This window comes from Falco punctatus, assembly GCF_963210335.1.
Source record: "Falco punctatus genome assembly, chromosome: 5".
In the NCBI taxonomy this organism is placed as follows: domain Eukaryota; kingdom Metazoa; phylum Chordata; class Aves; order Falconiformes; family Falconidae; genus Falco; species Falco punctatus.
Window position 1 is genome coordinate 20196916 of NC_137584.1, and position 20748 is coordinate 20217663.

The 20748-nt window shown below is 39.8% G+C and overlaps 1 long non-coding RNA gene across 1 annotated transcript in view; it reads right to left on the bottom strand.

Annotated features, from left to right (window-relative positions):
• LOC308064001 overlaps positions 1-20748 on the bottom strand; it is a 69630-nt gene that overhangs the window by 12567 nt on the left and 36315 nt on the right. Inside the window, exon 2 of the long non-coding RNA XR_013928151.1 lies at positions 1-17756. This exon is cut by the window's left edge and continues 12567 nt beyond it. This is a non-coding gene — a long non-coding RNA (uncharacterized lncRNA). The remainder of the gene's footprint in view (positions 17757-20748) is intronic.

Consider the following 20748-nt stretch of genomic DNA (forward strand, 5'->3'; position numbering starts at 1 on the left):
CAAGGATTTTTAAAAATATATTCTATATTTGTTATTTGCTATTTAGCATTTAATATACAGCATTTAGTATTCAGTTATTAGTATCTATAGTTTCTGCAGAGATAGGCCAACACAGGAAAAAATCTTTCAGAAAAAGCATGAGGTTTGAATAAAAGAAGAAGTTACTTCTGCCTTTAGAGCAACAACAGAATAAACCTCATGTTGATCAAGGTTCTGATTTTTTTATTATTTGGCTTTTTTTCTAACATAATTTTGTTTGCTGATATAGACTCATAGAATTGTTAAGGTTGGAAAAGACCTTTAAAAGTCCAACCATTAACCCAGCACTGCCAAGTTCACCACTAAGTCCCATGTCCCCACGATGCTTTTTAATACCTCCGGGGATGGTAACTCAACCACTTCCCTGGGCAGCCTGTCCCAGTGCTTGACAAAATTTTGGGGAAGAGTTTTTTTCCTAATATCCAAGCTAAACCTTCCCTTGTTGTCAGTCCTGATGACCCCCCTCCTTTCTTCTCTGAGAATCAAAAACTTTATCAGTTTGTGATCTCATGACTGGCAGACCTGGCCTGGAGCAGAGGATAGTGCTGAGCAGCCGTGGGGATCTTTCCATTAACCAGTAAAACCAAGAAGCGAGCGCAGAAAGAGGGTGTCCCAGCCCTGCCTCCCGGAGCAGCAAGCCTTGACACCCTGACGTGCAGCAGCTCTGACTCTGTGGGCAGGGCCAGGAGTGAAGGTGGCCAAACCTTGACATGTACAAAAGCAGCCCCTGGTGAGTGCAGCAAACAAAGTGGGCAAACAGGGCACAGCGTGGTGGCCAGGGCGTGGCACGGCAGTTGGTGCTGCAGTTTGTGTATGGAGGGTGCAGTCACCCTACAAGCTCAAATAGGCAAACTCAAGTAGTGGTCATCATCCTTCCTGAAGAAACCTAGCCATGGTTTCCACTTGGCCAAAAGCCAGAGCCAGAAGGCATGGGTGACCCAGATGGAGCTCCCACATAACCATGCAGCTGTCCACATCACGGGCTGCAGGGTGTGCCTGAGCCTGTCACTGCTACCAGAGGGCAGCAGAGATAACACCTGTGTGAAGTGCGACCAGGTGCACGATCTGCCCAGCCTGGTGGCAAAGCCAAAAGGGAAAGTAGAAAGGTTAAAGGAGCATCAGGGAGTGTGACAGGGAGACAGACTGGTGGAGCCACCTCCTACCATCACTGAGACAAACACACTGGACAGACACATCACAAGAAGTGGAGGATGCCCTGCCTACTCACCACCAGGCAGCAGGAGGAGTCCTAAGCGATGGGGAGGAATGGGAACAGGTCTCTGCTTGGGGCAGCAGGTGAGTCACCCCCTGGCCTCCTTCACCTTCCCAGGTGCCCCTACACAAGAGGTACATGGCCCTGGAACCTGAAGGCCAGGAAAATTATGATCTGGACAAAAGTCTGTCCAGGCTGGAGGAGTTGCCTAGGGAGAGTCAGTCAACCCCACACATCAAGACCAGCTCTGCTAGGAAAAAACAGAAAGGTGGTCACCATTGGTGACTCCATTCTGAGAGGAGCAGAGGGCTCAAATACTGACCGGCCCCATCCCACAGGGAAGCCACCGGGGCCCAGGTAAGGGACGTTACTAGAAAACTGCCTTGTCTGGTACAGCCCTCTGATTGTTACCCGTTACTGGTCTTCCAAGTGGGCAACGATGCAGTCCAAACAAGAAGTCTGAGGGCAATCAAAAGAGACCTCAGAGCCTTGGAGTGACTGGTTGAGGAATCAGGAGCTCAAGTAGTGTTTTCTTCTATCCTGCCAGTTGCAGGGAAAACTGGGACATGTAATCAGAAGGTCACACATGAATACCTGGCTCCAGGCCTGGTGTCACTGACTGAATTTTGGTTTTTTTGTTCATGGATCAGTTTACACAGCACCAGACCTGCTGGGAACAGATGGGGTTCTGTTCTAGGGGAAGTGATCATCCTCCTGTACTTGGCAATGTTGAGGCCACACCTCAAATCCTGTGTCGGTTTTGAGCCCCTCACTACAAGAAAGACATTGAGGTGCTGGAGCATGTCCAGAGAAGGGTAACAAAGCTGTTGAAAGGCCTAGAGCAAAAGTCTTATGAGGAGCGCTGGATGAACTGTGGTTGTTTAGCCTGGAGAAAGGCAGGCTGAGAGGAGACCTTATTGGTCCTTACAACTACCTGAAAGGAGGTTATAGCGAGGTGAGTCCAGTCTTTTCTTCAACATAACAAGTGATGGGACAAGAGGAAATGGCCTCAAATTGCACCAAGGGAGTTTCAGATTGGATATTAGGAAAAATTTCTGAAAGGGTGGTCATGCACTGGAACAAGCTGCACAAGGAGGTCGTGGAATCAGTCCCTGGAAGCGTCCAGAAACACGGAGATGTGGTGCTTAGAGGCATGGTTTAATGGTGGACTTGGCAGTGCAAGGTTAGTGATTGGACTTGATGATTTTAAAGGTCCTTTCCAAGCTAAAGGATTCTTTTTTTTTCCTGCCATCTCTATGCTAAACAGGCCTCCACCCATTACATCATTCACAGGTCCTTCTCTGTTCACAAAAAACAGGTCCAGCAGGATGCCTTCCCTATTGGGTCACTCACTAGCTGTATCAGGAAGTTACCTTCCATACACTCCAGGAACATTCTAGTCTGTTTCCTCTCTGCTGTATTGTATTTCTAGCAGACATCTGGTAATTGAAGTCCTCCACAAGAACAAGGGCTAGCAATTGTGAGACTTCTTTGGAGCTCCTCTTTAAAAGTTTCTCAGAGTTCAGGCTATGTTACTGGAAGGCTCTGAGACTTCACATTAAAAGGCGGAGCTGGGACGTTTTGTGATTTTCTTTCTTTACCTTTTGATCTAAAGAGGGCTCCTAGGTAACTTGCAGTGTCCTTGGACTGGGCAGGGAGATAGCAGCCTGGCACTTAGAGATGACCTTTAAATCTGTGTTTAGCTGTGTAGGAAACATTTCCCATGTGTGAAAGACCTTATACCAAACTGCTAACTTGGTGTCTTGTGCTCCAGGAGCATGACATTGTGGGAATTCACATATAAGTAAATACTTATATTTCATCCCAGTTTATAACCCAGGAGATCTGAGAAATTCCTTAAAGCATTTGCTCTATTCTTGTGCTTGGAAGACTGAAGTTATGTGTTTAAAGTGCTACTCTAATAATCACTTCAATCAGTATATTGAACTAATTATAGATACATTTCCTCAATTTTTGTATTTTATTTTTAGTAAATCAGAATATCCTTTCTTCTTTAAAGACACAAAAACAATGGTTCAAGCTAAGTCAGAGCACAGGAAACAAGACAGACTTGGGTACCATTGCCTGAGAAAATGCTGAGCTGAGAAACTGCTCTGAAGCAGGAGAGGAAAAGTTTCTGACATGCATGAGATCAAAAGAACTCTCCTGCAGGTCTAAAAATGAACACTTGCTCTGTGGAGAGTAATTATCTTGGAACAACCAGCTGAGACACAGGACCTTGTGAGACCAGAAGAAGTTACAACTAGCTTCATTATCATCAGAAGATCAAAAGATTTTAAGATAGATGAGCATGCCAGCTGCTCTTTCAGGAAATACTGTCCCTTTGTTACAATAGCTTAATACTTCCATTTTAAGAAGGCTGTTATGTATCTATGTATGATTTGTATCTGAGTCACAAAAAGAAAAACTGCAGGTACCTGAACATAGTCAGACTTACTGAGAAAGTGCAGTCTCCTCTGAAGTATTGTAACCCAGGTCTTAGTTGAGTACAAAAAAGACGTCAATAAACTGGAGCAAGTTTGGTCAGGGGTGAGAATGCTTGCCCTGTGTAAGGAGAGGCTGAGGGAATTGGGCTTGCTGAGCCTGAAGAGAGATCACTCCGGGGAGATCTCAATGCCATCCTCAACTACCTAATGGAAGGAAATAGAGGAAAGGGAGCCAGAGTCTTAGAGGAAGAATGAGAGGTAACAGTCATGAGCTGGAAGGTGGGACATTTGATGCAGTATTAGGGAAAAAAATTTACTGTAAGCATGTTCAAACAGTGGAACCAGTTTCCAGCAAGGTTGAGGGATCTCTGTCCTTTGAGATACTCAAAACTCGATTGGAGAAGTCCCTGAGCAGCCTGCTATAAGGGAACCTGCTTTGAGCAAGGGGGTTGGACTAGATGAAGGATCCATCCTACCTACATAATTTTGTGACTGTCACCTGTGGGTTACTATAAAAACAGGATCAATCACGTCTGGTGGGTTTACCTTGGCTGGCTGCCAGAACCCCAGCCTGTTGATTTCTCTCCCCTGCTCCTCAATAGGACAGGGACAGAAAATAAGTTGGAAAAGTTTATGGGCCAAGATAAAGGCAGTTTAATATTCACTACTTCCCATTGGCAGGCAGATGTCCAGCACTTCCCTGGGAAACAGGGTGTCAGTACACATAGTGGTTGCTTGGTAAGACAGACACCATAACCACGAATGTACCTGCATCCACCTCCTTGCCCTCAGCTTTTATTGCCGAGCACAACGTCAAATGGTGTGGAATATCCCTTTGGTTAGATGTGCTCTGTTGTCCTGGCTGTGTCCCCTCCCAACCACTTGCCCACACCCAACCTACTGGACTTTGGATAGGAGGGGGATTTGGAGAGAAAACCTGATTCTGTGTAAGCACTGCTCAGCAAAAGCCAAAACACTGGTGTGTTATCAAAGCTGTTTTAGCCATAAATGCAAAGCACAGAACCATACGGGCTACCATGAGGAAACTTAATTCCATCTCACCTGGAATGTAACTATGCACGATACAGGCTTGTTGCTTGGGAGGGATGTCCACATGAACACAGGCACATATCAAAAAAATACAGCTTACCCTGAACTGTGACAATTTGTTGTTTGGATAGTTCTGCTTATTTCTATTTCAATAAAATTGATCTGACATTAATGCACAGTGTAGGCTGACCTTTGGATCTACGTGAATAAGAAAACCATTAAACACTGTGTTCCCCAAATGCTAAGCAACAACTAAAATTTAACAGAAAGAACTCAGATATGCCAAGGATAAATTGCCTAAGAAAAAAACATAGAATTAACTTATTTTCTTTGCTTGTTGGTATTGATTGGACTGCTTGAGCAGTGAAAATTGCAGGACAGAAAATCCAATTAGCAAAATATGGTACTTCTTTAAGTAAGCAAACATGCGCTGGTGGTCAAAGCTTGGTTGCTTTATTTTTGTGCTTCACAGACTGATTCCCAGCCTAATCCTAAAATGTGCTGCTGAGTGCATTTTGTAACAGTTCATAAGATTTGCCTACCAACAACTTCTGAATTCTCTATAAAATTATAGGTGCTGTTTATCTTAATCAGTCAGTTTTCTCAGCTTTAAGGTGCACCTCTCCAGCCCTCTGTTGTTCTTTTGACTCTCTGACAGTTTAGTATTCACAGAAGTACGCCTATGCAGCCTGCAACAGAGGATTTGTTCAAACGGAAAAAAAAGCTGGCACCTGATCAAGCGAAATGGTTTAAATGGGTTATCTGGAAAGCAGATCACACAGTAGGGGTCTCTGACTATATGTTGGACCTCTCCATGATTGTGTCCTGAGGAAAATAGGCAGAAGGTAGAAAAAAACAAACCCAAAGTTACATTTTTAAGGGGCATTTTCACTAGCTTACCTGAGGACAGTTGAGCCAATATCTGATTAAGAAGGAGCTCTGCCTTCCTGAATACTGATTGATTCTTAATGAACAGGGTAAGGGGGGAGGGATATTACCTATAAAGAATCTCTACGTTTTAGTAGGTTCTTTGCTAAACAACATTACTAGGCAAAGAATAGTAACCCTTAAATGTTAAAGAAACATTTAAAGAAAAAGACATTGTGAGCTATATAACTGAATTCTCTGTGTTACAGGGTAGATAGATTGCTGAAATAGGCTAAGTCCTTGTTCTACTATCCAGGTGGAAGACAATTTCCAGATTTCATTCTTAAGGTGGGAAATCCCAGCCAAAGTTTATTCATGACTCGTTCATACCGATTTCTTCAGTTGCCAATTTTTTTAAAGCTTAAATTAGCTCTTCTTTCTCCCTCTCATTTATCATCCTGATGATTTTACAGACTGCTTTCTGTTTTTTTTCTTCCTGAATTAAATCAGACAAGATTTTTTAAGTGTCCTTTCCGAACATAACATTCAGTTGGCCATTTCTAGTAGGATTTTTCTGCACACAGTCCAATCTGAATTCATCTTTCTTGAAATGGATGAATGAAATTCTGTACGGTGTATATGAGGGCTCACTAATGCCTTAAACAATGGTAATGATTGCAAGAGTAAAGCAGACCAGCATCGTGAGGCTTTTCAAGGTTCTTAATGGGGGGTGGGGGGGTGGGCTGAGTAGAAAAATCACTATCTAATCATAGCAGGAGACATTCTTGGTGTTTCTTGAATCAAATGTCTTGGATGAACTTGCAGTTTAGAATTTTTTAAAAAAATATTTTGACATTAGCAATTTCTGTACCAAAATATTTCCAAAATACAAACACACCAAATTAACCTAAGCATGCAAAACCAATCTTTATATCTAGGGTTTCAGTTGAAACACTGTTTGGACTAAGGAAGGAAGAAGAATTTGAGGGTTGTTAGATAAACATGTTTTGTTGTGTCAGAAAATGTTTCTGTATGAAACAGTATTTTCCCATGCTCTGCATTATGTGAACCCAAGAGAATTCAAATGGGATGTATAGATTAATTTCAATTCACAAATATAAATAACAATTAATGTAATGTATCTATATGATTACGAATCATTTAAGTAAAACCTTTTTTTTTTCAAATAGGTATGTTTATGGGTCTTAAAGCTGAGGCATTAATTCTGGGATTCTTTTGAGCGTTTACAGAAACAGATCATCAAAAAAAAAAGAAACTATAATTTGCTTACTAAAAATTTGTCCATGGTCTGCTACTGTTACTTTGGGATTTTATGAAAAGTTCCTGAAAGAAAGAGAAGTGACATGATCCTGAAAAAAATAAGATGCAGAGAAGTTAATTCAATATTGTGTAATTAAAGTACTGGAGCCTGCCAAAAAAAACCCAAACCAAAAGCCCAAACCCCAAATCCCAACAAAAGACAACCCACAGCAAGAAAGCAGCAGATAATTTTTTTGAGAAATACTCCAAAGCAGCAACCATATGATACCACCCCCACTCTGCGCCCAGCCACCCCATTTTCTAAACAGAGTAGTTGCAATTACCTGTGCTTACGTTCAAATAACAATAAGAGAATGGCATTAAGAATGAACAGTCAATCATAGAAATGCTAGAAAATGCCCAAGACAACACTCAGTGCAAATCAAATTTATCCTAGTCCTCATACTTATAAAAATCACATTGATCTAGTAGAACCAACAAATAAAGTAAAAAACCCAGGAGAGAGGATTTAAACCTTGAAGCTTCAGAGCCTGAAGTTCTGAAACTGTAAATGACTGAAAACTTCCTTGTGAGGGACATTATTAAACAACATGAATAAAAAGAGCTGTTACTGTCTCACTCACTGTAATGTACAGTTTAAGGGCCTAGCTGATGGTGTGTCAGCACTTCAGCTTTGGTCAAGAGTTGTTTGAAGCTTCTATTCATTTGCAGAAGTTCTGATCAGTCAAATGTGGAAACTGGGTTATTTTTACCTTGACTTTTCCTCCAGCATTCCTCTTGATACTAATGGAAACTTTGATCAAAGCTCTAAACATAGTTGAAGCATACTTGTATGCGATTCTCATGATTTGCCACACCTATTGCTATACCATTACAAAATACTACTATCCCAAGTATCTTCCAGCAATTTTCCCTATGCTTTTTCAGTGTTACTAATTTGTGACTTTCAGTATTGCTTGTTATAATAATATTGACAAGTGGCACATAACCACTCAATCAGGCATATCAAGTCCTTTAATTTGGTCTAATTCAGGCATCAATGAAATGTGTGAAGCTTTTATATTTGCTCTACTGAAACTAATGCCCATCACAAAGCAAATTGATTTTCAGTTTCAATACAGATCAAAATCTGATCACATGAAAAAATGTTGTCAAGCCTGCTAAATTGATAATGAATGAACAAAGTAAAGTGACTTGAATATCTGTCTCACATTTTCCTTTTCTCTGGTGTGTAATTTCTAGCCATTCAAAGTAATTTTCTAAAAGATGAAACACCTCAGTCATTCTTTGCATGTCTACTTTTTTAATGCTCCAGGTCTATTTTTTGTCACATTCTGTCTTATGGTACTTCAGACAGGCAAAGTAAATTGATTCTTTGCTATAAATGTTTCTGATTTGGCAAACAGCCAAATAAAAGAGTCAAAGTGGAAAGTGTATGTGGAAACACAAACTCTGTGTCCCAAATGTGACTCCAGCTTCCATTTTCGCAGAGATGCGTAGGTGGATTGCACAGAAATAACTGATAATAGTTGTGAAAGACAAGACAGCATTATTATTATGTCTACGTCTATAATTGCTTTCTTTGAGGAAACTGTAGTTCCCCTAATAATGCTGATTATGAGATATGCCTGCTTTTGTTGACTTTATATTGTTAGTGATATAAGTAATCTTAAACAGTTCTACAATAGTGACACAAAAAGAAAGAAAAATGCCTGGTATTGGTTTTTGTTATTGTTTTGTTTCATCTGAAATTCTAGAAGTAATATAAATAGAATAGGGTTAATCAGTTAATCCTTGATGTCATCTCTGTTACTTCTTCAGCACATTCATCTTTTGGACATATTCTCTATGTCTTGATCTATGCCTGGAGATCTACAATATTTCTAATAGGCTTAAGAGCAAGCTGTTAATACCAAGGAAATATTTGCTTTTTAATGCAATAAAAGAATTAATTGCAACAAAGAATCTGCAATGTCTCCGGAGCACTGCCCATTTATGCAGAAACAAAACTATTAAGCTAATTTTATTTAATTAAGGCTACCCTTTCCCTGATTTTCTCAGACAATCTGTACACTGAATTTGTATCTTCATGGCCTTTATGGTTATTTGCCATATTGTGCTACCTATTTGTAAGTGCAACTCCCCATTGATTTCTAAGACAGGCAACTTGGGAACAGTGTGCATTGCCTAAGAAGTGGTAGGGTCTGTAACAGATTCACCACTCGCAGAATATCGATCTTTAAGTGGTATGAATAAGACATCAAAATCTATTAAAGTTACATCAAAATAAAGCACGTATAAGATCTGATTCTGGTCCCTGTATGAACTGTATTTATGGTGTTCATTCCCTTGACATCTACAAATCTAGTTGATTTTCAGATGACAAAATTTATGTCAATTAATAGAAGTTACATGACTTAACCGCCATCAAATGTAGATCTATATTCACATGCTGATTAATTTACAACTCAGCTAGTTCTTTCTTTGAGACTTAGGTAAAAGCTTTTGACTTCTCTTGAAATGTTTTCTTCTCATTTAGAAGATTAAATATATTAGACTAAATCACACTAAAACTGGAACAGGGTTTAGCCATCCTCCAGCCCTCTCTTGCCTCCATTCTTAGTTGTTATATAACTCTGAGAAGCATGTGAAATTCCACATGCATTTCCTGAATGAAAGGCACATTCTGAAGGGTGCCTTTACCCATGCTATACAACAAGCTGTTGTATTCTTCTAAGCTTTGTGGTACAGCTGGCTTTCAATACATCCCAAGACAAGGACCTGAACCTCATATCTTTCAGTTCTTGCATAAATGATCTAAAATCTGAACTTTTAAACATAGGAAGGACAGAGCCATCCTTAGAACTTGACTGGAAACAAAGGTGAAAGAACACTTCACCTTGTCTTTTGAGGTGTAGCTGGAGGTTTTTGCTTTGGAGAAAGGATTCTGAATCTGGCTTGTAAGTGCATGAAGATACTGAGTTCATATGCTTAAACTTGGAAAGATGTATAATATCTGAGATGTACTTATGATTTCCAGTTAGCTGACTGGAAGTGGTCTACCACTCCATGTGCAAAAAACTTTTAGATTCCCCTTTAGGAACTGGACACATAGGAGGGTATGTCTGTGAAGTTTTTCACAAGAAGACAGGAATCAGGTCTCTGAGACATGCAGCCATCAGCCAAATCTAAGTCAGAAGCTCTGTAGCCCCCTAGGAAGTTACATGGCTTGAGTCGGTTCAACCCTGTCTGACTTAAATATGCCTGAGCCTTTGGTGGGATCTAGACTTTCGCCTGTATGAAGGTGAAAACTACTTGTCCTGATAGAATTTTTCTGTAATTCGGAGTACTAGATATTGTGTAATGTTTCCTTGTGGAGGTCATGTACACAAAGTGTTAGGTCAAGGTCGAAGCAAACCCAACATTACCTGGGCTGCTTTACAGGAGGCAACAAACTGGTTATGGCTCCAGTGCCAATAGAAAATCCCTGGGAAGCACAAAATGCTACTGGTGCTGCTCCCAGTGAGGCCAGTGACTCCAGGGAGATTTAAGAAAGGTACAGTCTCTCCCACAGCCATTTCTCCTTTTCTCATGTCACTGTAAACAGAAGTGCTAAGTTCCACCTCTAACCTGTTTACCTCTCCATTTTCCTGTGGCAGTAATTGCCTGGCTTTAGGTTAATTCCAACCTCATCTTATAGTGGTATCATATTCAATTTTTCTCAAATTTCTTTCTAAGGGTCTCATGCTGAATTGTAGGCAATCATCTGTGAATGGAAATAAAATCAATAAATGTAGTTTAGTTTTGACCTAAACCAGTCAGGATCTCCACATTTCAGAAGCTTATTGTGATGGACAGTTGTAACACCATTTTATTGGCTTGAAATGGAAAGGCCAGGAACAACGTCTGCTTGACAAATCTGGACAGGAGGAAGATGTTTGTGCTGGTTTTGGTACACTTCCTAACTCTAAAGATAACTTCCTAACTCGGGTTAGGTACACTTCCTAACTCAGGAAAAGACCTGCTGGTTTGCTATGAACCTTGACAATGAGCTTCTCTCCATCTATGTTCAAATTGTTCAAGCCCAGTGTCTTTGTTAAGTCCCTGGATAAGTGCTCTGTGCATGTTTTTGCATGTAGATTTAAGATGTGTACTTTTAACTTCCTCAATCCCAAATATAACAATGTGTGAAATGGAATCATCTTGATTTTTCATTTTAAGTGGGTCCTGCAAAGTTTATTTAATTTATCAAGACCACTGAAGTCCTCAGGGAAAGAAAGGAAATAAAAAGGAATGCAAAAAATATATTGCAATTTTGTTAAAAACTGTGTAACAGCAGTAGAAAGCAATATTATTACTGAAATAGTGGAAGAGAAAAAATAAAAATGTTAGAAAGAAGGCTCTTTAAGTAGTTGAAAGCTTGTCAGACAAGATCATCATTTAGGGTTTTACAAGAGTGGTTTCTTATGAGACTGCAAATACAGAAATCACAGTCTACATCAGCAGAAAAATAAATCCAGTAATAAAACCAACAGGATTAGGGGTGCTTGGGAATTTTGGAGTGAATGCTGCTTCAAACCACTCTTGCAAGATGGAATGGAAAGCGATGTAGAAAGAAAGAGCAGCAACATTCCAATGGTATGGTCTCTTGAGCAACAGGCTGACAGGATACTTTATATACTGCAAGCAAAAGCAAAGACCCCTGGAAGCAAAATCCTTTCTTGAGTCCAGAAATGACAGTAGTGTAAATTTACCACAACATCTATGGCAGTTAACTAGATGACTAGTGTGACATTATTCATGGAGTCTGAAATATCTCATGCATTCCTACGGGTGAGAAATTCTAGCTAGCAACAATGAACTTTTCATTGTTCCACTGTTTTTTAATTAACATTCCTTGAGCCAGTTTCCCTGGTTCTGATAATATTCTGCAATACTCTGCACTAATCTCTATCTGCTTCAAACAAACAAACAAAATTGTTTTTTTTCTCCCACCTCAGTTTAAAGCTATTTTGGTGACATCTTTCAGAGTTGTATGATTCTAGAATAGGTCTCATTAACAGTGATTAGTCTGAAGTTTTAAAGATACTAAACAAAGTAGGCCAGAGTGTGCTTCCAATTTATTTACTGGATAGTTAGCGTAGCATAGAGAGATAATTTGAATACTGTTGAGTGCTGACATGAAAGGGAGGAGGCAATCTACTTATACACAGATAGTAACATTTAATCCTGAAAAGGCAATAGACTGTCCTGTGCCATCTTCTGACACGATATTTGTTTACATTCATTGACAAAGATCAGCATTGAGGCAGGCATTGATAGCATGATGGATTGAGAAGAGAATTGTGATTGAAAACTTTCACGGAGGGTTGGTGTCTGAAATAATGTCAAGCTGAAGTGCTGGACACTAATTCTCTCAGTAGGTTGTCTTCTCTGAAGATCCAGGCCTGTTAACCTAGCTGACATGGGCCATGGTGATAAACCTCTGGCTAAATCACATCAATGTCTTTGTAAGGAAAATATCGTTTGTCTGGGAGATGGGGAAAGGGGAAGTTAGTGACTCCCCTTGCCCTGTTTTATAAAGTCAGGGAAGGACTGGAGTTGTTTCTTGGTTCAGCAGCTTAGATCAGCCTGAGAGGTATGCCAGCAGTTGCAAAAGAGGATGAAGGAGGTGTTGAGGGGAAGTTGGCTAGCAATGAGATTAGCTCATTAGGAGGTTAAATGATCACCTCAATGACAGGTACTGAGGATCTTTAAATCTCTACCAAAACTCAACTGCCTTGTTTCTCTGCTGCAAGTAGAACATACTCTTCAGTGGTATGGTGATCCTCCTTTTTTTGGACAGAAATTCAAAAGCATTGAAAGTGATCCTATTGTGAGAACTCTGTGGCAGTGATCAGCACAGGCCCTTTCTCTAGCCCAGGCATTGGCACAGGGGAATTTGGGAGCTATAGTTTCCACTATGAGTGCTGAGTGCTCAGTCATACCCATTGCAGTTGACTTTTAAGAACATCAGTTAATTTGGGACTAAAAAGCAATATGTTTCCCTTAAAATTCTCTGTGCTTGATTATTATTATTACCCTAGATTGAATGTTTCTCTCCCTCTGCAGCTGGAATTTTAACGGACTGTTCTGTTCCTGTAACAGCTGCTAAGAAGCTTTTCTCTTCCCCTAACTGATCTATTATTTCTACATAGCATCAAATGAAGTTAAATTTTGTTATCCCTGCATACTTATTTTTTTATCTCATTTCATTTCCTTTAGCTTCTTAAGAAATGGATTGAGACTTAATGTGGTTTAGAAGTGTTGGTGGCTTTCTCAGATCAACAAGCGTTGTCATACTGGCATGTTGAAGCTTTTTTTGTAGATGATGCCTAAATGCAGTGAAGACATGCCAACATTAATTCCTTGGCATGTTGAAGCTTGCTAGATTTGTGCAAAGAAAGTGAGTTGCCTTGTACATGTAGTTGGTCATACTGTAGGGAAAGCTGGATCTAACAGATGAGGAAGGTGACCTATTGATGTTTCACCATTGTAAACTGTAAACGTCTTTCAGAGGCACCACCTGCACATTTCCTCAGGTTGAGCATTACCTCCCCTTGCCCAAAACAGAATAGTTTCTCCTTTTGGAAGGCCCACAACGTGTCTTTTCCAGGCATCCCCTGCTCAAATTCAAATTCTGGGATCTAGTCCAGGGATTCATGGTGAAATTTGGTGGCTGGCCAGCACATACACTGTGCTGCACATTCCGTTATCTGTTGAGGCAGCTACCAAATGTTATAAGAACAAGCCCCTTTTTTCTCCATTCATTTGATTTTTCGAGTTGCACTGCTCCTATGTCTCTAAAGCTGACTGGAAGACCTGAGAAAGGACTGTCAATGAGCCAATCAGCAATCTGTGTCCCAAATATTGACTTTGGCTGCTTATAAGAGTATTTAGATATAGGAGCAAGTGCTCTTATTGGCTGCCAAAGGACAGGATTAGTACATCTACTTATAAAATAGGGCTGACAATCTGCTTCACAGAGAAAATATATCTGGGCTGATCTTATGTGTGTTGGCCTTCTAGGAAAACAGAATCACAGAATGGTTGGGGTTGGAAGGGACCTCTGGATATCACCTAGTTGAACCTCCCTGCCAAAGCAGGTTCACCCAGAGCAGGTTGCACAGGATTGCGTCCAGGTGGGTTTTGAATGTCTCCAGAGTAGGAAACTCCACAACCTTTCTAGGCAGCTTGTTCCAGTGGTCTGTCGTGCTCAAGGTAGAGAAGTTCTTCCTTGTACTCACATGGAACTTCCTGTGTTGCAGTCTGTGTCCCTTACCCCTTGTCCTGTTGCTGGGCACCACTGAAAAGAGCCTGGCCCCATCCTCCTTACAATTGTCCTTAAGATATTTATATGCATTGATAAGATCCCGTCTCAGTCTTCTCCAGGGTAAACAGGCCCAGCTCGCTCAGCCTTCCCTCATAAGGGAGGTGCTCCAGTCCTATAATCATCATCATATGATAATCAAGGCCAACAAAATGAAAAGGGTGATCAATATAGATATTCATTTGCTGCTTACAAGTAACTGATACTCCAAATATGCTAGAAATAAGGGCCTTCATGTAGTCTGTGATCTCTGATTGGAAATGGTAGATTAGCATTTAGTTTGCTGGTAGTTAAGAATGTACAGCTTAATGGCTGCCCTGTAGAGCTAAGGGCAAGCTATGTTAAAATTAAAACATGATTTCTCCATCATCAAATATAGGTTACTGATCTTCTTTTACAACCTCATTTTGCATATGGGCAAATAGATTACTCTAGAAACCTTTTGCACTATGTTCAATTTCTCTTCCTTTCTAGATTTTAATACCTAGTAATTTTCTATTTCCTTATTATTTGCTTTATGCAGCCTCTCCTTGTTCTAGAGAAGACTTTAGGGCTCAGTTGGTCAAAAGTGACAAGTAATTTTGCCTGCCTTGTGTTGTTTATTTAAACAGATGTAACTTAAAAACAGTTTTCAAGAATGAGTAAATACTTTCGCATGACATCAAGTTTTTTTGACCACCTAAAGTTTGAAAAGCCAAATCTAAACATTCTCAAAATATTTAGTCATTTTTGAGAAAACCATATTCCTTTCTTGACTTTATTATGCTTTTCCTTTTTAATTTCCTATTGCATCTCTCTGTTCTCCTCCCTTTCTCCCTCATACTTCTTTTCATGTCTTAAAGTATTCCTTTCCAATTATATCTTCCCCCCCCCCCCCCCCCCCCCCGTATTTATTTACATGCTATTAGGAAGGCTACATTATTTTTCAGACATCTGATTTAATGATCCTAAAACTCTGCTAGCAAAAGTAATGCTGTTTGGAAAAGGTTAACGATAAAGTATCATCACCATCTGCACCAAGTCTGCTGGTGAAGCCTGAACCCATCCCAGGTTAACTGCAGGCTATCCCGGGTACCCCAGTCCCTGGGAGAAACTGAGTCTGGCTAGGAACTTAGAACAAGCAAACTTGTAGCAGTGCTTATTCTGTACCATTCAGGAAATGTGGTTTAGAGGAAAAGAGGTAGATGTGTAGAAAGAATAAGCAATACCCCTGTGTTTGGAAGTAATCCTGCGTTTTGGTTAGCCCTGAAATGGTCAGGCAGGGCAGGCAGTTGGACTAGATGACCATTGTAGGTCCCTTCCAACAGAAATTTATCCTATTCTTTTATATTATATGCAGAGCTCTGAGGTCAGCTGGTTGCTCAGACCAAAGGACTCTTCAGTTGTTTTGTAGGAGTAACTCTTGTATAAGATGCATCCGTAATCACAGTACTTAAGAGGATTGGATCTTCCTATCTGCACAGCAAAGCCAGCCAATGGGGAAATGGAGTTACAGTCCTTCATTCTCAAGGTGCCTCACATCAACTGTAAGAAGCATATCTCAGAATGAAAACATGTTAACAATAAAAAATCAAGCAAGCAGCGGTACACATTGAATATCCTAACAATTGAATGTGAATATAAGAATACCATACTGCGTCTTCTTCCTGCTTCCTACGCACCTGTTCTGTTTATGGTACTCACATCTTTAAAATTCAAGCATGCATATGAGCTCCCTGCAGTCAATCCACTTTGTGTGGGAGAAGACTGTACAATGATAAGAGTAGCCAGTGCCAACTGGTGATGCAGGTCCTTTTGTAGATCTTTGTCTGCATCACTGGGGCAAATGTAAGTGGGACATACTTGTGTAAAATTAAAGTGTAGGGCTTTTCTAAAATTTCTGTTATACACAATAAACTGGTAATCCTGGGATCTTGTAGTAAATATGGCACTAGGCTGCAAGAAACAGCAAAAGTACTGTATGCTTGAAATACCGCCTAGGAAACTACTAATTTTAATGGAACATTTAATCTTTTCCGTATCAGATGTAAATGTGGTATCAATAATATGTTCTGATATTTAACTATATGCTTACTCTGAAGAAAAGTAAATCAGAGAAAATATTTTGTCCCTGATAGAAAGACTTTACTTTTCTAAAACTGCTTTCTAACTGAGCACACATAAGGATTATCTGGCTGGATACTGAAGAACCAACTGTGTAATTCTGTGAAAACAGAAATTTGTTGGAATTAATAAGGTAAACGGAAGTTAAAACCTTATTATACATAAAAAGATAAAATCCTTATTTGAATACAAATGGATTTTTCCTATGCGAGTAATGTATGATGATATGATTTTCTATCCTTTGAATACATCAGAGACCAATTACTTCCTGGATATGTTGTACATAAAGAATAAAAAAACATAAAAAGAAACTGGGCAATGTACTAGCAGAGTCTCAAGTTAATTGTGCCAATGAACAGATTCTGACTGAAATGAAAATTTGACATTTTAAAACTTTAGCAGTCATACCTCTTGTAATTGCACCAGTTCACCTGAACAGAGGATGAAGGTGAGGTCCAGGGAGAAGGGGCAGAAATGGCAGCTGAGAAGTGTTTTGGACAGTTACAATGCTGTGACACAGCAGCATTTATCTGCAGTTCCTTACAAGAACATTTTCCTGAATAGGGCCCATAGACATCAGTGAGCGTGGGTCTCTTCCAACTCTGCTTTGGAAAGAGATTTAACCTGTATGTCCAAAAGGTGACTCTGTCACCTATACAGCTATGAATCTCAGAAGGATTTCTACTTCTTGTTATGGCGATTCACACTCCAGCTGTGGCCTCACCAGTGGTGAATAGAGGGGAAGATCCCCTCCCTTGGTCTGCTGGCAATGCTTTGCCTCATGCAGCCCTGGACACTGTTCACATTCTTTGCTGCAGGGTCTCACTGTTGACTCACATTCAGCTTGGTGTCCATTGGGTCCTTTTCTGCCAAGCTCTGTATCAGCTGGGTGGCCCCCAGCATGTACTACTGTCTGGTATTGTTCCTCCCCAGGTGCAGAGCTTTGTACTACCCCTTGCTGAACTTCATGAGGCTCCTGTTAGCCCATTTCTTCAGCCTGTCAAGCTCCCTGTGGATAGCAGCACAACACCGTGGCATACCAGCCACTTCTCACAGTTTTGCACCATCTGCAAACTTGCTGAGCGTACATTCTGCCCTATCATCCAGATCAGTAAAAGAAGATGTTAAACAAGACTTGACCCAGTATTGACTCCTGGGGTATGCTGCTAGCCATGATGACTACTTATGATGATTTCTGCTTCTGGTTATGGATGTACTGTGTGTGTTATAAGTGAGGAACAAATAAAGTTCCTGTAGGAGCGGCACTTAGAATTTGGTTTTGAGGAAGTAACTTACAGAGAGGATGAGCAGAAGTTCTGGAGGCCCTGTCCTCAGTTTGCTGTGATGCCCCTGGGGTCTCATCTTCCAAAGGGAGAGCACACAAATTCTGCAAACAGAAGGCAAAATTCTGTGCTGACCAACACTGAGGCAACTCCACTGATACTACCATAATTACCCCCAAAGTACATCACAACTTCTCTAATTAAGGAAAATGTAAAAGCTCTTCCATGTGCACAATTAAATAGAAATTTAAAAAAAACAGAAAACAAATGCCTTAATGAGGACACGCAGTTAAAGAATGTGGTTTTCTTTCTTTAAGTGTTTGAAGTTTCCATTAAGATTTTCCAAAACAGTGACATGACAACATGCAAGAAACAGATGACAAGCTGTAATTTCCCCTGTGATGCACAAAATAAATGATAGTCAGAAAGCAGGTTTGTTAAGGAAAAGCCTTTTCAAACTTTGGTGCAGCCAAAGCAACTGGATGGCTTAAGAACTAAAGCTTCATCTTAAACCTCAAACTCATACCTGTGTAAGTTTAAGTATGCATTTAAACACTTTACTTATTCAAACTGTATACACTGATGCTGCTTTTTTGAGCATGAAGCAGAAAAACGAAGAGACTTTCCTCCATCCGTGGTACCACAATTAAGCTTAGAGGGATAATGTGATTCATTATGGTTCAATATAAACACCGAAGACCCCGTTCACACCCTGCCTCCACCTACCTCATGGAATTTGTATGATGAAAAGCAATTTCAGTAAAGAACAGTGTATTTGTCTTGTAGGGCATAACAAAAGTGAAAATCAACACTTTGGATAAGGCAACATTCTCAAAGGAAGAAAAAATTGGTGTGAAGTTAAAATGATGCAAACATATCTGTTACTATACTCACGTAAATATGCAATAACACTATAAATGTTGGAACAATAGCATAATTTACCCATGCTTAGAACATTGGGGACTTTTTGGTTTCATATTAGAAAAAAACAGTATTGATAGTTGCATTAAGAAAGTTGAAAAGAAAGTTAGTGAACGCTCTCTCTAACTTTCCAGTGCACAGGAGAGCCAGCAATTGAAGTTCTGTGGATCGCACCGTTTCATGAGTGGCTCCTATAAACTGCAGAAACCTCAAAGCCAGAACTTTGGACTGTCTGTGTAACCACTTTGATACCATGCAGCTAGCACATCAGAAAACATAAAGCTAAGGAAATTTAAAATACGCAAATCTGACTCTTTTTTTCTGAACTCATGGGAAATCTAGGCAGCAAATGCAGATGTTACCTACCAGCAGTTCCTATTTCTCCCAATAAACTCTATTACATATCTTCCTCAAAACAATTGACACTGTTTTGGAGAAACAGTAAATAAAACTCATGGTCTTTCATCTATCCAGCGATGCTAAAAGGTTCTTTTCAGATGAAAGCATGAAACACAGGTCTTCCACCATTTCCTTCAGCACAGTGTACCAGAAAACAAATTTTTTGCTTTGCTAGCAGTATTTTTTCTGCTTTGGCATAGATAGAATACATGGATCTTGCTACTTTCCTTTGCTAAATGACATGGAACTAATTTTGGTTGAAAAAAAAGAAAAAGTCAACACTAAAAACCTGACATTTCAAAGCTTTTTGTTTCAAAGGATTTGAAATGAACAATATTTACTGTGTTTTCTTCCAGAATTTTATTCAAAAATGGATGAAAATGGTTTAAAAATAGCGATCATACTGCTTACTGAAGACCCATTTTTTGATAAACACAAAATTACAAGGTTTTTATTGGAATATAACATTTAGGAAAAAATACGGAAAAGCACAAATTCTAGTAAGATATTTCAATATTTCATGGATAGCTATTGTAGCTTTAAGGTAACATTCTATCTAAATTCCATGCAATTCACAAAAGTACAGTTTCCCAAGACTACATATTTTTAAAAAAAGTAGAAACAGATTCACACGTGTCTGCAAAAGCTCTGCAAAGCTGAAGAAAATCATGTACTTCCTTTTCCTTTGGATACAAGAATTTTAGGTGAACAGGGAAGTTCCTTTCAGAGAGGAGGATGGTAAGGACACTGGATGCATCTGATGTGGTGTATTCCCACTGCGAGTGACATTGCCTCTCAGCTGCAGAGGGACTGGCTTTCCAGGCAATGCAGCATGGAAATGTGATCTCACTGCACATCATTTAAGGCATTTGGACTTGCTGCACACATGCAAATCACCAGCAAAACTGCAGGGTCAACAAATGATGTACATGGGAGGCCTGTACTTCAACACAGAACTTTAAGATTCACTTAAACTGAAGCATTAGCATGTTTTCGCTCTTTTTCCTCATGTTAAACATACCTCCAACTGAAGGAGTATTCTCAACATTTTACATTTCAAATTTTAATTTTAATTTAACTTACATTTAAAATGAACATTTTAAAGAAATGTTAATTTAACAGACAAGAAAATAACATTGTTGCTGAAATGAAATGTGGGTACAGCAAGTTTATCCCAGAGATTAACCTTTGTGCCTAATCTGGATTGTGAGACTGAGGTATGAGTCTGGCTTGTACAAGAGAAAGCAAATGCAAGCTGTAAGAAAGAAAATCTTAACTGTTTTTGTAACAGCCTAAAGAAGAACCTCTCAAGACTGTTCTAGGGACAACTTTGGCTCAGCTTGAAGAATGTGCCTCTACTGGGTAACATTTGGCACAAAAAAATAATTCCAATACTTTGAAAGTTCTCTGGAGAGCAGAGAAGCAAAGCAATCCCCATGACTTTTAGATGGTGTTTTTACCCTCCTACAAGGAAGAGAGTCTCCAAACTGCAAGTGTTTCCTTTGAAGCCGCTGCTCTTTCACTTTCAGTTTTCTTGGGGAGAAGTGAATTATCTTTCCCAAGGGAAATTAAGGCAACATTAGCTTCACAGCTTACATAAAAGCAGCAGATAGATAATGCAATGGTCCATCACTCAGTGATCACAGTTCCCAAAACAGGAACATGCTGCTGGAAAAGGGTCTCTTATATCACTGAATCACTTGTGTCTTCTGATTGATAGTCTAGATTTTCTTTGAATTTCTGCCCTGCATTTACTGATGCCTGGTTTATACCTAC